General features: G+C 40.7%; 1 long non-coding RNA gene across 8 annotated transcripts in view; it reads right to left on the bottom strand.

Annotated features, from left to right (window-relative positions):
- LOC138761944 (uncharacterized) overlaps positions 1-21,212 on the bottom strand; it is a 188,396-nt gene that overhangs the window by 130,800 nt on the left and 36,384 nt on the right. For 4 of the 8 annotated variants that reach the window (XR_011356631.1, XR_011356630.1, XR_011356634.1 and 1 more), the window contains exon 2: positions 17,395-17,539. This is a non-coding gene — a long non-coding RNA (uncharacterized lncRNA). Of the gene's footprint in view, positions 1-12,891; positions 13,248-13,280; positions 13,478-16,220; positions 16,608-17,394; positions 17,540-21,212 lie in introns of those variants that run through there. The other 4 variants (XR_011356636.1, XR_011356635.1, XR_011356633.1 and 1 more) reach the window with 4 other exon arrangements.

The raw sequence follows: 21,212 nt of genomic DNA, 5'->3' as shown, positions 1-21,212 counted from the left end.
TGGCCATGACAAGTCTCTCAAAGCATTTCATCACAGTCATTGTTTCTGGGCAATAGTTGTTGAGGCAGCTTGCATGATTGATGCCCTTTTGAAGGAGGTGGGAATCTCTAACTGCAGTAATGAGAGGTTGAAAATGTCCATGAACACTCTGGCTAGTTGGTTGGCGTAGATTTTCTGTACCCTTCCAGGTACCCCATCTTGCAAGGATTCACCCTCTTGAATAATGTTCTAACATCATCCTCAGAGGCAGATATCACAGAGTCCTCAGCCTTTTCAGGGATTCTAGTAGGCACTGTTTGGTTCTTCTTCTCAAAGCGGACATAGAAGATGTTCAGCTCATCGGGTAATGAAGCATCATATCCTTCAGTACTCCAGTACATCCCCACCAGTGCACAGTACAGATGCAGTCAGGATCGGCACCGTGGGGGCATCTGTGGGCATTGCCACCCCAAATGAGGTGCTGTGCACCCCCCATACAGTCGCGGCCATTGCTGACCATCAGACCTGGCCCACTCCCTCCTGTGTCACTAGTGTCTTGGTTGATGCACACCAGTGACTCTCCACCCCCCCTCTGGCCACATCGCTAGCATGCATCAAGCATCAGTAGCATCTAGTGATGCTTGTCACAATGAAAAGAGAGTCCTCATGCTCCACATTGGAGGGACAGATGCCACTAATGACAGACAGGTCTCTGCCAGTACTGCCCCCCCCCCCCCCCCAACAGGTCCCTGCCAGCACCCCATCCCATCAAGAGGTCCCTGCTATTATCCCCCCATCAACAGGTCACTGCCAGAACCCCCCCTGTCAACAGGACCCTGCCAGCCTGCCAGAAGCCCTCCCCCCTCTGGATGAGTGCCCCCCCCTCAAAATCACTAATGCCCACCTCTAATATACATTCTGGTGTCAACCCTGGATGCAGTAGAGCCTCCCTGCTCTTAAATTCAATCCTTCTGGTAATAAATGACAACATTTCATTTCCTTTCTTGATTACTTGCTGCACTTCTAAATAAACTTTTTATGATTCACGCACAATTAATCCCAAGTCTCACAGCACAACACCATGCTGCACTTTTTTCACCATTTAAAATGTCCGATTTCTTATTTTCCTTTCCAAAATGGATTATCCGACATTTACTGACTTTGTACTATACATTTGACAGATCCTTGTCCACTCACCTAATCTATCTATTTATATTTCTCTGCATACTTCTAGAGTCTCCTGCACAATTTTCTTTTCCACTTGAATTGGTGTCATCAGCCATCCTAGATAAGCTACACTTAATCCTCTCCTCCAAATCATTTATGGATTCCAGAATCTCAGAGAAATGGGCTGGGCATTTAAGAATGAAAAAAAGAAATCCAACTTCTCAAAAGTCCTCCAAGATCAACAATTGTGTAGATTCAGTTGCTGAATGTATTTTAGGTAAGTGATAGTTGGGGTTTATGCACTAAGAGAATGAAGAGATATGAGAAAGGGGCAAGGGAGTGGATGAAATAAACAAAGACAGAGACGAGGATAAGATATGAAAGGCTATTTGATCTGTTCCTGGCTTATTTTTAAAGTTCCAAACAGTAGCTTAGCAATACCTCCCCCACAACAAAGAAAATTTTGAGCTGTAAGAGCAAAATTTTAACTACAATCTACAATATTAAAGAATACTTTGATTATTGTTATATAACATGATACTGATAAATAACATTCTTTTAGAAGCATATATAATTTATAAGTTTCATTTTGCTACAAAACATTGCAAACTTAACATCTGGAAAGGCAATCAACAATTACATTATCTTTGCATTTAATGCAAGTTATCATTAAATTATTTTCTGCAGAATTAAAGTTCAGTTTATTAATCTTCTATTTTTGTTTTTCATCTTACTTAAGAACATGAGGAGACTATGTTCAGATTACACTATAATTGGTCCTTGAACTGTGTAGATATAAACATCGAAGTGCTGCAAAGTCAGTACAAGGGACAATAGTTCTTTCTCTATGCTTGAATAATTTTTTTGATGTTCATTGAATTTCTTGGAAAAGTAAGCCACTGAATGATCAATATCATCACAACCATTCTTTTGGAATAATACTGCTCCCATAGGCTCTTCACTCACATAAATAGCTAAAGGAAATTGTTTGTAAAAATCAAGAGATTTTAAAACAAGGTCTTGGCGCAATATCTCCTTTAAATTTTCTAAATTCTAAAGCTCTCTAAAAAGATTTTGTCCACACAAATTTCTTCCCCTTCTTCAGAAAATTGGTTAAAGGAAGAGCAATTTCTGCAAAATTCTTGCAAAACTTCCGATAATATCATATCATTCCTAACATCCTTCTTCACTGCTTGCTTTCCATTGGGAATAGCGAATTCAGAAATTGCCTGCACTTTCACTTGAATAGGCATAACTTTTCCCTGACCAACTACATGTCCTGAGTATGTCATAGAATGCCATAATTCACTTTTAGCTAAATTGACAGTTAAGTTTGCTTCAGATAATCTTGCAAACAATTTCTACAGTTCCATCAGATGTTTCCCCATGTGTCACTTTTTGTGACCAAGTCATCAATATAAGCATCTGTATGTTTTAAGCCTTGGATTACAGAATTTATCATCCTTTAGAATGTCACAGGACATTTTTTCCATGCCAAAAGGTAGCACATTATATTTGTTCAAGCCTGAGGGTGTCACAAATGCAAAAATATCCCTTCCTCTTTTGGTTAGTGGCATGCACCAGTAACCCTTCAACAGATCCACCTTAGTAAGAAATTTAGCTTACCCAATTTTATCAATACAATCATCAATTCTATGAATGGAATAACCATCTGTTTTGATTACTGCATTAACCTTCATGAACCTTTTCTGTAATCTGTACAGAATTGTACAGTTCCACCTGTTTTAGGTACCAGAACACAAGGATAACTACAATTTGAGTTCAAAAATCTAATAATGTCATTTACGAACATGTATTCCACCTCCTGATCCATTATTTTACTCTTTTCAATATTTATTCAATAGGCATGTTGTTTTATGGGCCTCACTTCTCCTATATTCATGACAAATCACCAACGTTCCTTGAAGCACATCAGGAAACAAAATTTTTAATTTTAAATGTAACTGTTTCAATTGCTCCTTTTCATGGGGCTGTATATGACCTAACTTATCATCCAGATTCTGAAAAATGGTTGAATTAGATAGCCAAACTGAAACAACGTTTTGTTTAAAGTGACCCTCAAAAGAGTCAGCTTGTACTGTCTCAAGATTCCATAATCTTGTCAACTATCAATGCCTCTGGGGAAAGTTGTCAAAATATAGCTTCAACATATTTCCGTGACCATTTTGTGTTTTGCTTCTCCGATCAGGTATTTTAACCACATAATCGACTTCATTAATCTATGATTCTATTTGATAGGGTCCCGAAATTCTAGCCCAGTGATTCTCAACAATTTCTTTTCACTCACATATCACTTTAAGTGATCCCTATGATCACTCTGTGATTGTAAGGGATTGCTTAAGGTGGTATGTGGATGGAAAGAGAAGGTTGAGAACCACTGCTCTAGACCCAATTATTACTGAAATATTTTGCTTGAGAAAAATTGCCATTTACCCATTTCCTTTGGAGTTATGAAACCATGCACATAATGAGTCAATTCGGTACAATTAAAACAGTTATTTTCAAACTTTTTCTTTCCATCCATATACCACTTTAAGCAATCCCTTACTAATCACAGAGCACCTATAGCATAGGGAATACTTAAAGTGATCAACTGTCGACTAATATTCACCAAATCATCCTTTTTTGCCTCCTGCAACTCTGCAGGAGATGGTGACTCCAAAAATCGTTCAATATCCATTGCAGCTTTTACACACACACCCAAGCTTCTGAATTTGCTTGCAAAAAGGAATTTAACCACTCACTCAAAATTTTATCGACTACAAAGCTCCAAATTCTGTGCTTCCTTCTGTAGTAAATACAAAGTAAGCTCCCCAATTTGGTTAGGCTTCAATTAGCTCTAAATGTGATAAAATCCTGCACGACGTGCCCTCAATTTTGTTACGAATCACTGGTAACAAGCAGCAATAGGCATTGAATCAGACAGTATTTAATTTTAAAACACTAATTTTATTTCTAACTCTTAAACTCTAGCCTTAACTCTTAAACTATCCTTAACACTAAATCTATCCCCAACTATGCACAGGTGTACTAGTGTATGTTACTTCAAAGTTCAGAATTTTGAATTCAGTGTTGAAGCGTAGGCCTTTGAAATTTGATGCCCAAAATTTATATCAAACTGATGGGTGAATGGAGTTGTGGCTGGTACAGACTCTCAAATTCTCCTTGTGTTGCCTTTGAAGAAATGTCCATCCACATAAGCTGTAGTCATAACACTCCTGGACCTTTTTTTAGGCGGCCCCCACGAAGCTTCCAAGATCCTGGCACTGGTTTCTCTAAGTGACTTTCTCTTTTAGTCACAATCAAAATGAAGCGCTTTCCCCCCCAAAAGACACTCCTGGCACAGGACAATCCACCAAAAAGGTCCAATCATTCACACAGTATTGCTTTGAATTACACAAAATGGCTGGCCCCAAGAGCTGCTTCAAAAAGCTGTTTTCTCCTCAGCAGTCAGAATGGTTCTCCCTTGCACAATCACAATGTCTTTTCAAATGTATCGAATCTCGAACAGACTGTGACAAGCCTTCCCTCAGTTCTTCCAATGAATCAAATTCTTGCTGGGCTGTGATTTGTGTTGTGATGGTACTTATGTGAAATCTTAAATGTTAATTGTGACCATTCATTTCCTCCTGTCTATACTATATCTTACAGTGATAATCCCATTTTACTAAAATGAGAGCTCATAATACAAGGACAGTTTCACATCTGCTGGTATAAGACTCTTAAATAAATCTAACAATGGCAAAAAAAATAATTTCCTTGACCTGCCTTTCACTGCTATGTTTTTGTATTTTTCTTCAACCCTGCACAATTTGACTGCTCTTTCTCCCTTCACTGTTGTCTTATTTATTTGCTTTTATGAGTCCACTGCCTGCAAAATGAAATTGGAGGAACATCATGGCCACCATTTTTCTGCCTCAACTGCTACTGTATAACGGACACTCTCTCTCTCTCTCTCTCTCTCTCTCTCTCTCCAAAGAGAAGAATCACTTCACTGTTTATTTTTCTCTTTGCTTGTAAAAAAACATATGACTTCTTACAGAGCTCCAAACCCAATCTTTGAAAGATCTTATCAGTATCTCTGAGCCTGAACTTTATTGCCCATACACAATAGATCAGCATTTTTCATTGCTTCTGCAAAGTTAACCAAAGCCTTAACATCTAGCTTCAGCAAAATTCTTGCATTTAAAATGAGATGACTTTTGTGAAGTGTTACTCTGTTTGTGAAGTATAACCTACAATAAACCCCCACAATCTATGTCTTTTAAAGACATATTTTACCCAAAACTATTTTAACACCCCCCTTAATAGAACATTTGTTTCATGCAATAATCTTCAGCTTTGGTATGAGTAAAGAACTTGCTGTTGTTTTGACTCAATTGACAGTTAACACCCCAATAAGGAGTGCAACGATATTTTGACATTATTGTTGTATATTTCTGACAGCAGACTTGAGTAAACATATCAAAGCAGAGTGACAGGCAAAGGTGTAACTACTAACATAGAAAGAAAATTATTGGAAACATCCAATCCACCAGCAACCTCAAAGTCAGTTGATGATGGTCTCTTAAAGCATTGATTCATCCTTTGAGTTTACTTTTACATGATCCACATGAACTGATGAAAAAATATACTCATGATATACTTACAAAAAGGTTTACTGAGCCATTGGAGCATGGGGGTCATCTTCATTAAAATGGAAAACACAGTACTCATTCACAATATGACACTTACTTGGGGATATTTCACTTTTTTGTGTAAACACAACGCGGTGTTTTAAAGAGTTTTCGATTTTTCTGTCTTTTTGATCAAAATCTCCCTTTTTGAAGTTCATTGATCTTGACAGCAATCCAAACAGGCTAGCAACTGAACTTCTGCCACACAGTCACCTAACTTTCCCTGGAGCCTGGCATTCCCAGGTCTAAAGGATAGATTATTACAATGGAAACACAAGGCCAGTAGGAGAAAGAATAAGCTTTAGAGCTACAGGGATTGTAATGAATGTTGTTTCTTGTCACTTGTGCTTGAGTAAGACTGTGACATCTAGTCTTCAGCATTGCAATGAGTATTAAGGCAGTTGATTGGACCAATCTGGGATCCAAAATTTATTTTGCTTAGCTCACTGAGATGTGTGAGGTGATAATCTAGTAACAGTGATTCTTTAACTGCAATTGGAGAGTAAAATCTCTGGTCTCCGAAATTCAAGCAACTGGCCAAAAAAAAATTGAGGAACTAAATAAATACTAAAATAAATAGGAACAAACAAAAAATTAAATATAAGTTTAAAATTGTAAAAGTAAATGTTTTCCAAAGCAACACACAAACCCTTGTTGAAGATGGGAACAAACATCCACCACATTCTGCCACAGGCTAACATGAGGCTAACACTGGAAGAACAAGCACTGTGATTAAGCACCCAGGAGACAGGACACTTTGATGCATTCCCGATCATTGCATGGGACTTCAATCAGACCAACCTGAAGATGATTCTAACAAACTACCACCAACAAGTCACTTGCAAGACCATAGGAGCCAACACTCTCAACTATTGTTAACCCACCATCAAGAATGCCTACTGAGCCATACCATGACTGCACTTTGACAAGTCTAATCACCTGACCCATATGTGCTGGATGCCTGGAGTTTTACTGTACTTCAATGTGTATATGATAAAATCTTAATTAAATAGAATTTACAGCAATACCCTTTATTGCTGTGGAAGGAATATATAGGGCGGCACAGTTAGCGTAGATGTTAGTGCAACACTGTTACAGTGCCAGCGACCGGAGTTCAAATCTGCCACTGTCCATCAGGAGTTTGAAATTTCTCCCCATCTCGGCGTGGGTTTCTCCAGGTGCTCCGGTTTTCTCTCCCACTCATCGAAACATAGGGGGTTGTAAGTGTAATTGGGCGGCATGGGCTTGTGGGGAAGAAGTGCTTGTTACTGTGCTGTATGCCTAAATTTAAAATTTAAACCCCTTGCCTTACTGCTATTCATCTTTAGAAAGAGAAAACAGTGCAATTGTGATCATTACATTCTTGGATCCTTGCTGAATTGCCTGGAAGACCTCACTTCCTGGATTCATGAACATAGAATGGACGCTTGGACCAGGACCTGATAAGTGCTGCTGTTGTCAGTGGAATCATACAAGAAACATGTCTCTGCAGCAGGAGAGCAGAAAATATACAGGCAATTGCAATCAACAGGTGCCTGTTAATTTTTACAAAAGGTTTTATTAACGTACAACTTTCTCAAAATATTTATGTTAAATTGAATTTTCTGGATTAATCTCCAGTGGCATCAGGAAATGCCGGCTGAAACTTATTAAGTTGAACATTACAATTTACAAGTTTATAACTTCTTTAGTCACATTCAGAGGAAGGAAATGCTTTTAAAGTCTATGGCAGTGGAAGTCTTGTTGACTCCACTGAAACAGTGTTATTAGTTTCACATCACGTTGCAACTGGCTGACATCTGGGTTCGATATGTTTCTCTTATTCTCCAACTTCAACCCAGGGTGTTAACTCCCTGTTGACCTCTGCAGCCATAAGGATTTCCTCTTCTGGGACCTGTCAAAGCTACATAAAGTTATGACAGGAAGGCCATCCGCTTAAGCTCTTTTTTTATGTCATTTGCTTTTTTTAAGTGCTGTCTTTTTTCAACAATTGGAATGTGATGATATCTTTTATTTTGCATACTAGGAGGCTGCTCTAGCATGAGGCCACAAGAGGCTGTCTGACAAAGCAAGCTTTGATTCAATACTTTACTTCATCCTTATATTGTGTGTGATTCTTCAGGTTTCAGCATGATTTCCTTCAACTCCAGTTCCAAAGACACACACAATTGCACATGACCTTGCCCAAACCCCCATCCTCAGCTCCCTCCTTACCCCACACCTCCCTATTTCCCCTTTATCAGTTTGCTTCTCTGCTTCCCCTTGCCTAACTGTTCCCCTCCTCCTTTGTTTCCTATTCTCTTCTTTCCCTTCCGTCAAGCAGAAGATTAATGAGCCTGAATCTAGACTCAAGGAATTTTTCTTTTCGGTTGTTATCAAACTCTTGAATGAACCTCCCATTGGTAAAATATGTTGTCCCTGAACTGTTTAACTACTTTTGACTATATCCTGCATTTCATCTAAGTAATACTATTCCCTGTACGCTTTAATTTACTGTAACTCTACACGTTTCTTTAGTCATTTCACAACCTGCTGAGCTTAATTATATGTTGACTCATATCAGGATAATGTTAAACAAAACTTATTGCTGTATCTTGCTACACACGACAATAAATAATTCAAATTCATTTGATCTCAGCTTCCTTTCCTTCTTCTTTCCTCCACTATCTCCCCACCATCTTGGCCTCCGTAAGCTCTCCAGTCATTGGCTGGTGGGTCTCTTCCAGAGTTTGAGGCAACCTCTCCTGACTGATGTTAATCACGCTATTGAGAGCTGCTCCCCCTCCACTGCTAGTCCAACCCTCCAATCCCAGTCGTTGCATCAACCAATGTCTGCGGTCTGGCCCACATACCCCACCCCAGACTTCTGCTCCTCAGGAGAATCTTCAACTATCACCTCTTGCTGCCCAATGGTGACAGATCTTAATCTTTCAATGCTCTGCAGCCAGGTTTCATGGTTCAGATAGTTTCAAGACATTGAAATAAGCCATTTTGAGTCTTTACTGGATAAGAGGATAATCCCAATCTGCACAAATGTTCTCTATAACCTCTTCCCTTGTGTTCCTCATTGATCAGTACTGGGGTATGATTTCCCATTCACTGGAGATGGGTTGATCATGCCAGTGTGGATGAATTTCACTGAGATACCATAATCACTCAACATACACAATGATCCTAAGCTTCCAGTGTCTCTAAACCTACAGTGTATTGTCTCACATTGTTCGGACTGCTTTGCTTTTAACCAATAATGCTGTCCATTTTACCACATGGATGGAAATCCAGTGATTATTGCTGGGCTTAACAGGCTGGCTGGCAATGGTTTACCTTCTTTATGTTGCAATTACTTCATCAATCCATTCCAAAGACTCTTCAAACCATGGCTTTAGCTATACTTTCCATTGTTGTGCACGTCTTTCAAAACAGCAGGGTTTAATAATTTAAAGCTCGGCTGCCAGAGTACATCATTTGATACAATGTTCAAATAAATAAGCCTCTATGGTTCAAGCAGTGCCAGGAAATATAAGTTAGGTCTTAACATCATCTGTGGCTTAGCTATAGACCCAGCAAATACTCTTTGTATTTTTTGATCCTCGTGCTTGTGTACCCACACTACTTACAAATATCTGTTTGGTAGTCAATCACTCGAAGTTGAAGTGAATTACTTATCCTCTGCTTCTGAGGAATAGGAGATACCGGAAAAAAAAAACCTTTTTTTTAATGTGGGGTGGGTATTGCGCATCTGATGTCATGTGGTTTGGATTCAATGGCAAGAAGCTCCAAGCTGACTAGAGATTAGGCCCCATGGCACAAGATGGTGCATACATACTGTATAAGCAGATGCACATGCACACACACACTGACTTAAGCACAAGCAGACATACTCTGAAACAAACACATATACTCTTGACCCCACCCTGGTACCTCAGCCTGAACCCCTCCTACCTCCCTCCCTCTTCTTCTCTTTCCTGGTCACGCCTCCCCAATGCCCTCTCTCAGTTCCCCACTCCCTTCACATTCAGCTACATCTCCTATCAATCACCCTCTTCCTTCCAATTCCCTTTCTCCTTTTTTCTACTTCTACCTCTCTAACCCAACCCCCATCAACTTGATTACTCCCCTCCTCCCATCATTCTTCAGCAACCAGTTGCTGACTTTCAGATGAGGCTTCCTCTCCCAACTACAAATGTTTTCCTTCCCCAGGGTTGTTCCCTGATCATCAATTGGCCTTGTCCAATCGTGCAGTCCAATGCCTGATGGCCAAGCCTAAAACTAACAGTCCATCCCCAGAGAACCTCTGTACAATTCTTGTCAGCCTGTGGCTGGCAGTTTGTGGTCACCTGATGCTCTGGGGAGATTCAGTGGGTCTTGGTCTGGTACACTGTTGATGAAGCTGTAGTTCTTCAAAGGAGATCCCACTCTCTGAAATGGATCCTGATGATCACATTACATTTCAACAAAGTAATAGTGGTAGAGACCTGGCTCTTAGTTATTATTCAATCCATATTAGGATAGATACTGATCATCTGGTAATTATCCCTGCACTGTTTGTTGAACTTGCTGTCAGCACATTGATTGCTGCACTTCCTCCATTACAATAGTAATCACATTTTGTAGACAATTTCATTGACATTGAGCTATCCTGGAAGAATGGATGACATAGTACAAAGGCAAGTCTTTGATTATTAACATTTTATTTAATTACATTTCCGTATATACTTGTGCAATCATTGATTCCCTCCCGACCGTCATTTTTTTGGTGTTTTCGTATGACCTGTGTAAAATTCTATCCCCTCCTACTTTTGGCCCTGGCCGCCCACCCATCCGAGCTACCATCCACGGATCCTCGCCCTGATCGCCCGTCCATCCAATTTCCCGACCGCAGATCCTCGCCCCAGCCTCCCGCACATCCGAACTCCCGACACCTCAGCCACCCACATATCTCAGCACCCATCACCACGACCACAAACTTAAAATCCAGTCCCGGCCATCCAAGCTTCCTAAAGCCTTGAATGATGCAGGTAAAATTTGACCCTCACTTTTTTTTGGCCCGCAATGTAATCCAAAAAAATTTGACAATTACACAAGTATATTCAGTAAATTAAATTTTCAAGTTGCTTTCGTGTGATTTGAAATCAAAGATTTCAGACTTTAGATGCTAAATATTTAAGTGCTTCTAAACAATAAAACAATCTTATTAGCAGCACTTTTGATGATTTTATAACCAAAGATATCGAACCATTGATATGGAGAGGGTAAATTGGAATGTTCTCAGACTGAGATGTCCTTGAAAAAGACAAGTTAGGCTACGACCAAATTAAAGTCAGCAATGCCTCCTGCTTCTCATTTTTAATGAGAGGTCATTCCTAGAGAATCTACAGATGTTGATATCAGGTGAAAACAGGATGAGTCCAACACTGACAAACAACCCATTAATTATTAAACCTGATCCAGAAGCAGTAACTGTGAGACATCTGGATTGTTGAAAAAAAACATTTATTTCACTGAAATCCTTCAAGGAGTGAAACCTGTCATCTTGACCCAGTCTGGCCCACATGTGATTCCAGACAAAACAAGGTATTTAACTCTTTACGGACTCCTTCCTCAGGGACATAAAGGGATAGAAAATAAGTGGCGGAATTTCTAAGGATGTCTTTATTGTGTGAATTAATTCATAAGTAAAATAAATCTTCATTAACTTTAAATTTGTAAACAGTGCTGGATGTGAAATTAGAGTTATGATGCTTGCAAATGCCTTTTTCTACACTTAAATGCAGTTGAGACATCAGCAAATTAACCAATGCCATGTGTGAGAAGTGAACATATTTGTATTGTTCTCTCTTTCCTCTTCTGCTCTCCCCACTATTCCCTCTGACATTCAATCCAATTCCTATTTGCTCCCTGGTCCCCAGCTGCCTCATCTCTATCCCTCTGTTTTGTCACTTTCCCTCCCCTCCTCATAATCCCACTTTTCCTTCAACTCCTTCTTCCAAGCTTCATGGCCCCGATGTCCCTTCCAATTTTCTTTTTCCCCCAAACCCGCCCCTTTCTGTCTATTTTCTTTCTTCTGCCTGACTCATACTTTTATCCCAAACTCTCATTTTCTTTCCTACCTCTTTCCCCATTCATTCAGAGTTAACTATCTGACTCCACCACTGTCCCATGTGCATTCCTATTTTCTTTACCTCAACTCTCCCACTCTTCCTTCATTGCATCCCTCCCACCTAATCATCATAATCCTCAGAATTCACTCTTAACATCACACACATCCTCCCAGCTTGCCCCTCCTTCCCCTTCATTCTCCATCTCTGGCCACCATCTGTCTATCTCAATTTCCCTCTCTGTTCCTAACCTTGATCTCCATCATCGCTTCTTCAGTCATAGCTCAATCTCCAATCACTCCCAACATTTGCCAAGGATGAACTTAGCCATCCAAACTCCTGCACCACCATCCAGTTGCTTCCTATAAAGCTGCCACAGGTAAATTCATGTCACAGGTCCCAAGGACCCTGCAAAGAAAAATCTCATCAGTCCATGCCTCACTGAACCTGATGACTCAGAAGCAATGAGAGTTGCTCCTCTAGCAAGTTTGTTTATTGACTCATGTAACAAGATACAGTGAGAAAGTTAGTTTTGTGTACAATCTTCTAATGAACCCATACATTGTAGATCAATAAATACATGGTACAGAGAGCAGAGCTAGAGCTTAAGAGAGAAAGATCACTGAAAACTGAGCAAGGTCACAGCTACATTATGAGTGTGAGGTTCATTCAGGAATTTGACATCAGCAGATTTAAATCTCATACTTGTAATTCTTCCTCTTGATGGAAGGAGGGTGAAGGGAGTGTGTCTATGTAGGGATGAGTTACTTAATACATTGTGTGTTTTTCCAAGGCAGTGGGAAATGTCCATGGAATAGATGCAGGGGTAAGGTTTATGTCATGGTCTGAGCTGCCTTCATGATGAAAATAATCAGGAGATCTACGAGCTAATTAATTCTAAACATAAAGCATTCTTGAATTGAAAACACAAAGTCTCAAGGCCAAATAAACAGATCTACAGACATCCAAAAGCTGAAGTTCAACAAAAATTTAATCTAAAAAGTCATTGGTGGCTGGAAAGATAAACAGAAATTCACCCATGACCATGAGATTGCTAAGACCGTTTTGGCCGAGAACACCCAAGAAATCACCCCACTGACATTCCAAAACAGTAGAGAGCTCATCAAAGACAGTGTAGAAGTCAACACCCATTAAATGGAGCACTTCAATTCTCTCTTCCACTGAGACTTATTACATCAGGTGCATTATCAAGTCGTCAGGTTTGTTGTCATCTGATTGTACGTACAAACTGACCAAACATCATTCTCTGGTCCTCAGTGCAAAGCAAGCAGACGTACAGCCAGACCTATCACACATAGAGACAAACAATATATATGCAAGACTAGTATTTACCTATACGCATAAACAAGTACATATTGTTTCATGAATATGAGAGTCTCAGGTGGTTAGTGTGAGCAGTTCTTTTGTTTGTTCAACCTTCTCACTGCCCGTGGGAAGAAGCTGTTCCTCAGCCTGGTGGTGCTTGCTCTGATACTCCTGTATCTCTTCCTGACAGGAGCAGCTAAAAGATGCTGTCTGCAGGGTGGAAGACATCCTCAGTTATTTTTCATGCCCTCTTCAGACAATGATCCCGGTATATCACATTGACATGTGGTTGGGGCGGGGGGGGGGGGTGGTGGAGGGGGGAATGGAGACTCTATTGATCCTTTCAATTGTGGGAAGCTTGAAAAGGCTGAATAGGCTAGAACTATTTTCCCTGAAGCGTAGGAAGATGAAGGCTGACCTTCCCAAGGTATATAAAATCATGAGGGCATAGATAGTCATTTTGCCAGGATAGGGGAATCTTAAAACTAGATTATAATATAGGTTTAAGGTGAGGGAGAAAAATTTTAAAGGAACCTGAGTGGCAATGTTTGCGTGAGGTGGGTGTTATACGTATAGAACAACCTGCTGTGGTACAACAGAATTCAACATATAAAAAAACATATAGGCAGATACGTGGATAGGACAGGGTTAGAGGAATATTGGCCACGTGCAAACAAATGGGACCAGTTTGGATAGGCAACATGTACAAGTTGGGATGAAGGACCTGTTCTCATGCTGTATGACTCCATGACTCTAATATCCTTGTCTCCATCTCATATATCACTGTCCAGAACAGCCTCAGCTCTACCCTAGCACAGCAAAAGGTTTAAAAAAAGACATCTGACATGTGAGATACCAAAAGGTCCTATTGAAATACTAAAATATGGCAGCGAAGTACTTCAGGTTTCATAGCCTCTTATTTTATTTAACTAATTTCATTTTAAAAATTATTTTATTTATAATTTTAAATCATATGGCATTAATTATAACATTTATACAAACATTATATAATTGAATTAAACCCCCCCCCCACCTCCCTCATCCACCCCATTAACACTGACCCTCCTCCCCTACCTACCTACAAAGAAAGAAGAAAGGAGATCATCACTAAGGGCAAGAATTATCAACTTTTTAGCTGCGGAGTCCGAGACACCCACCGGAGCAGACCAGGAGATTAAAATTTAATACCGAGTTTTTACATATGGGCTCCAAACTTTTACAAAAAATGATATTTATCCCTCAAATTATATGTTATCTTTTCTAGAGGAATACAGTGGAAGATTGTTTTGGAGCAGGGAAGTTTTTATCTTTTAATTGAATGAAGGAGAAGTTTCAAGTTCCCAGTAATACATTTTTTTTTGTTATTCTCAGGTTAAAACTTTTTTATTGGAAAAATTAGGCCATAGTTTTAAATTACTTAGACAATCTGCTTTAGAATTATTGCTCACTAAGGTAGAAACAAATAAATTTATTTCTGAGATGTATAAGTTATTGCAAAATAAAATGCCTAAGTTGAATGTTCATACATCAAGAATGAAATGGGAACTTGCTTTAAATAGAAAGATAGATGAAAATGTTTAGAGAAACTTATGTAAGGATAGTATGATTAAGGTTATAAATGTAATTAATTTCATTTTTAACTTAACAATAGAGCACAGTAAAGGACCCTTCTGGCCCATGAAACCTATGCCACGCAACTTTATCCAATTAACCTACCAACCCTGCACATTTTATGAAGGTGGAAGTAAACCAGAGCTCCCGAGGAAAACACACATGGGTCGCGGGGTGAACATGCAAACTCCTTACAGACAGTGGCAGACTCGTATCTGGGTCTCTTTCACTGTAATAGTGTTGCATCAACTACTAATTGAAAAGGACAATCCAACAGAGCACAACATTCCAAACAAGCAATCCGACTGGGTCCACAATGATAAAGTCTGGAGATCCTACAAAAGACCTGCAAACCCAGAGTGACACAAAGTCACTCTTAATCCTGTGAACTGCATAAGAAGATTCTATTAAAAACACACCAAAATGCTGGAGGAATTGAACAGGTCTTGCAATGTTCCCAGGAGGTAAAGATATATCACTGATGTTTCAAGTCTGAGCTCTTCTTCAATAAATAAGCAAAGAACAGGAAGGCTTCAGAATAAAGACTGAAGACAGGCAGGGAGAGGAGTCCAGATCAACAAAGGCATTAATTGGATATGATAAGAGAGGTGAGAATTGATTTTGGATCTGTGAAAGAAAGCAGAGGGAAAAGGGAAGAGAGAGAGAGAAAACACTGCTGAAAAGGTGTCAAGGGAAGAAGAAAAGGAGGGGAGTTTAACGAAAACTAGAGAAGTCGACGTTCACGCAATCTGATTGGAGGGTGCCAAGACAGATAATAAAATGTTGTTCCTCCAATTTGCTGATGGTCTCAGTCTGGCACTGCATGAGACCATGAACAGACATGTCAGCAAGGGAATAGGGTGGGGAATTGAAATGGGTGGCCACTGGGAGATCCATGCTACTGCAGTGTACAGAGCTGAGATGCTCAATGAAGCTATCTCCCAGTTTGCGCCCAGTCTCTCCAATGTAGAGACCACAATGGGAATACTAGATGCAGTAGGTGGCCCCTGCAGTTCATAAGTAAAATATCACTTCATTTGCAAGGACTCGTGATGTTGCTTCACTAATATAGAAGATTCTATTAACGCTGAGAGAAACATGTGACTGTGCACATTGTGGAATGAATAGGAAACAATATTGTACTCCTTCTGAATCAGTGAAATTGTTCAAATTATGTTCAAAATGTAAAATACTAAGAGCTTTGTAAAGATATATGTGCTTAAGATAATCATTATATGCCACAAACGAGCCTGCAGCTGACGTGGACATTTACCCCCTCCATAAATCTTCGTCCGCGAAGCCAAGCCAAAGAAAGATATAGTAGTACATTTCTTACACTGAATTAAGTTGATTGTTAGCCATCACATTTATTTCCATCCCTGTGCTGTCAATGAAGACATAATTTTCCATTATATATCAGACATTATGACAAGATGGTCTGTTGACTGAGTTGATTAACAATAACCCTTGTCTCATTTGAAACCAGGAGGAGTTAATTTCACCCCACAACGTACTGGGATAGGTTTTAAAACAGACCTCAGGTTTGATGGTTTAACTGGTGATGAGTAACAATTACACTGCCACCCACAGTTACAGCTCTCTGTGTATATTAAATATACCACACGGGGTTTGTTCATCCAGTCTGATGATACTATGTTTACAGAGAAGGGACGATATATTCTCCTCAACCTCTTCACCTGCTTTTCCATCTCTGCAATTGCCAAGCAGCCTGCATATTGAAACAAAAGGAACCTCGCTCTGAATACAGTGACAGAACTTTTTAACAGTTATTTTATTGTTGCATAGTATATGTTATTTCAATAACATATACTGTGATTCTTTTGATGTGGGAAGGACTAATCCTGAGGTCTCTCACTTTGGCTTCAATTGAATCATGTTCTAGCAGGAGTTAGTTTGTTGAGAAAAAAATCAAGGATTATCAAATGGATTTCATTAGTATTCTGCCATGAAATGGTTTTGGATAATTATAGATTTGAAACATGATGGAATCCTTAATTTGGTGAACAGATTAGTTTATGCTACTAAACTGCATTTACTAATTCATCTTGAATGGGGATTAGCATTTATTTGGTTGCAATTACGATGTACCATTTGATGAAAAAAATCTCACATACTGTGTTTCTTTGCATATAAATGGAGTTAGAAAGAAGGCTCATGCTGAAGTTGTCTTATTAGAGCAGTTATCTGGAGAATCACACTGGCTTCTAAAGATGTTATGCATTTGCTAATTGCTTGCAAGTAACTCTTCAATAGCAATAAGATGAGGGCTTTGTGGGTATGGATGTGCTATCTACCTCATACTTTATGATCTAGAATGTGTCAAGAGTTTCTTGGAGTAATTTTTTTTTAAATTAAAGTGCCATTAGCAATGTTTCTACAGTCTCAAAAATGGTGAGGGGAAATGAATAAGGGACCAATGATGGTTTTATAATTGCCACAACCCAACTTTATCGTTGATTACTTCCTCCCTTTGGTAATAATGATTGAACTCATACCAGCTGCAACAGTTCTGTTCCATTCTCCAATAGTCACTAGATTTTTACTTCATTCTCTCAGGTGCTGACATAATTGCTTTCATATTTCTTGATGAATATTGGCAGCCCTTGATTTCATAATGAGCAAGTTTCCTCAGAAGTCATTCTGTAATCAGAAAAGAGGCCATGTTGCAAGCTTCAGTGATACCATATTGATGTATCACCTCTTTTAAGTAGTTACATATGTAGCGGATATGTATACGGTATAAATTGGGAGATCAGGAAATAACTCAGCTCCATCTACTTGATACCAATTTTTCATCTGTAATTTTAGCTATATTCTTTTGGAGTGAGCACGTATTCCTGCTTTATTCCAGGAGTATTATAATAATGCACAGCTACTGCACACTCTGTGATAGGTATGTGAACCAGAGGCAATCAATTTGCTCCTTCAACATCTTCTACTTGCCTGCATCATCAACTTCTTCACCTACTTCGCATGCATATCCCTTGATAATCCACTTCACATTTTTAATTAGCAACTCTTTAGGAGAGAAAGGTTATGATTTCTACTAGTCATTGCCAAAATTGTAAAAAGACCTCAGTTAGACCCCACTTGGAATATTGTGTTCAGTTCGGGTCTCTTCATTACAGGAAGGATGTGGATGCTGTAGAGAGGGTACAGGGAAATATACAAGTATGTTGCCTGGATTGGAGAGCATGCCTTGTTTGGAGAGGTTGTGTGATAGTTCACCCCTGTCAAGGTACAAAAGTACAACCAGGCCACACAGTACAATTTAAACAGATTTTATTCGAATGACGCTAGCGGGAACGAGCAGCAGTTAGTATTGGGTAGACAAGGTCACCTCATCAAGACTGTTTGGTCACATTCAAAGAACACAGTAACAGGATACAATATTTAAGGAATTTTCCTGCATACAAATTTAATCTAATTTCTTTGAGTGCATTGTTACAACTTATGTTTTTCACTTTGCATATCCTCTTCCGAAAGATAGGGAAATGGTTTGTTGTCAATCATTTAATCTCATGTACAAGTCACAATTAAGATAAATCCTTCTTGTATACAAAAATCAACAGAAGTCTGGAAGGATTGTTCTCAGTACACACCAATATCCATTCTCTGCCTGCCTGATTTCTGATTTTCAGTTAACACATGCAAATGGATAGTTTTCACTCTAATCTTAAATTATTAAAGTTAACAGTGGTGGCCAAAACTTCTGGGTGTGTTCTCGCACCAACCCTCTTTTCAAGCTTCTTCAGCATGATGCTGAACCAAGCCATGAAAGACCTCAACAATGAAGACGCTGTTTACATCCGGTACCGCACGGAGGACAGTCTCTTCAATCTGAGGCGCCTGCAAGCTCACACCAAGACATAAGAGAAACTTGTCCGTGAACTACTCTTTGCAGACGATGCTGCTTTAGTTGCCCATTCAGAGCCAGCTCTTCAGCGCTTGACGTCCTGTTTTGCAGAAACTGCCAAAATGTTTGGCCTGGAAGTCAGCCTGAAGAAAACGGAGGTCCTCCATCAGCCAGCTCCCCACCATGACTACCAGCCCCCCTACATCTCCATCGGGCACACAAAACTCAAAACGGTCAACCAGTTTACCTATCTCGGCTGCACCATTTCATCAGATGCAAGGATCGACAACGAGATAGACAACAGACTCGCCAAGGCAAATAGCACCTTTGGAAGACTACACAAAAGAGTCTGGAAAAACAACCAACTGAAAAATCTCACAAAGATAAGCGTATACAGAGCCGTTGTCAGACCCACACTCCTGTTCGGCTCCGAATCATGGGTCCTCTACCGGCATCACCGACGGCTCCTAGAACGCTTCCACCAGCGTTGTCTCCGCTCCATCCTCAAAATTAATTGGAGCGACTTCATCCCTAACATCGAAGTACTCGAAATGGCAGAGGCCGACAGCATCGAGTCCACGCTGCTGAAGATCCAGCTGTGCTGGGTGGGTCACGTCTCCAGAATGGAGGACCATGGCCTTCCCAAGATCGTGTTATATGGCGAGCTCTCCACTGGCCACCGTGACAGAGGTGCACCAAAGAAAAGGTACAAGGACTGCCTAAAGAAATCTCTTGGTGCCTGCCACATTGACCACCGCCAGTGGGCTGATATCGCATCAAACCGTGCATCTTGGCGCCTCACAGTTCGGTGGGCAGCAACCTCCTTTGAAGAAGACCGCAGAGCCCGCCTCACTGACAAAAGACAAAGGAGGAAAAACCCAACACCCAACCCCAACCAACCAATTTTCCCCTGCAACCGCTGCAACCGTGTCTGCCTGTCCCGCATCGGACTTGTCAGCCACATTCGAGCCTGCAGCTGACGTGGACTTTTACCCCCTCCATAAATCTTCGTCCGCGAAGCCAAGCCAAAGAAGATTAAAGTTAATAGTGGTGCCCAAAATTTCTGGGTAGAAAGATTGTCAACCAGGGACTGAGTGGCGCCATCAGTGTGGCTGGATGCTTATTGCAGTCTTTGACAATTTGCCTCACGTCAATCAGCTGCATTTGGGTGGGAAACCGATTTATGAATGGGCTGCCTTTTGACCGATCATTGCTCTATCCGTAGTCAGTTAGTACTATTGTGTAAAAGTAATGGCAGGCATCAAGATATCTGGAGCCTGGGGGTTCTGTAGAAGAGGTGAGAATTGATTTCTATCTGGGAGGTTTTTTAGCTTTAAACTTATAACCTGTTCTCTGGAAGCTTCTGACTGAGTAAAACATGCTGGTTTTCTTCTTTTTGTAGCTATCTTATAAACACAACTCTTTACATTTATCCTATGAACACAACCTTCTACATTTTTGCAGTTGAATGAACTTGGTCTTTTATCTTTCAAGTGAAGGAGGACAAGGTGTGACCTAATAATTGTGTACAAGACAATGAGAGGCTTTGACCATGTGAGTGGCCAAAGGCTTTTTCCCAGGGCTGAAATAGTTAATACAAGGGGATATAGTGGCCTGCACATGGAGACACAGACCGGCCCACAAAATGGCTGATGAACTGGAGGTGATAGCGGCCATTATCCCAGGAGACCTCCCACATAACGAGAAGAGAGCTGGCAGGAATGCCAGCCAATCCCAGGCCAGCGCTCCAGAGTCGCAGCCTGGAAGGGCATGCTCTGGAGAGGGATACCAGTGCTGTCATACACCAGGTCAGTAAGCCCCACCCACAGCTGACTGTTAAGCCAAGACCAATGGACAGGCATTAATAGCCCTGGACAATTCTGCTATTATCATCAGCGATGGTGTGCGAAGGCTCATTGATGCGGCCCACCCTGTGGGTTTTGGGGAAATGCCCTGGCCAACCATCTGAGGCAGTTGGGCCATGCGATAGCCTCCTCTATGTTTGGACTCTTTGTTGGGCAGGCATTTCCTGGTCAACACCCGCAGGCCTCGACACCCACAACGGCAAGCAGGGTCCGGCATTGAGGGCAGCTAACAGTTACTCCATCCAAACATCACCCTTCGGTTCGGCAACAGCCAGTTTTTATGAACTTTCACCCTCGTGGCAGTGACGCAACTGTTCCTGGGGGCCGATTTCCTTAGTGCACACTGCCTGCTCATAGACCTCAAGGGACGGTGCTTGGTCCATGCCAGAACTTTTCAAACCCTACCTCTGGGGGAAGCCAAACTACCCACCCCCACCTTGACTCTATAACGATTTCTGACAATGAGTTCACCCGCATCCTGGCGAAGTTCCCCTTGTTAGTGGCACCACAGTTCTCCGCGGTCAAGGCAAAGCACAGGGTAAGGCACCACATTTTGACCGAGGGCCCCCCGCTCCACGCCAGGACATGCCAG

The sequence above is a fragment of the Narcine bancroftii genome, chromosome 4 (assembly GCF_036971445.1).
Source record: "Narcine bancroftii isolate sNarBan1 chromosome 4, sNarBan1.hap1, whole genome shotgun sequence".
In the NCBI taxonomy this organism is placed as follows: Eukaryota; Metazoa; Chordata; class Chondrichthyes; order Torpediniformes; family Narcinidae; genus Narcine; species Narcine bancroftii.
The sequence above is the reverse complement of the archived record's forward strand: the minus strand, read 5'-3'. Positions and strand labels throughout refer to the sequence as shown.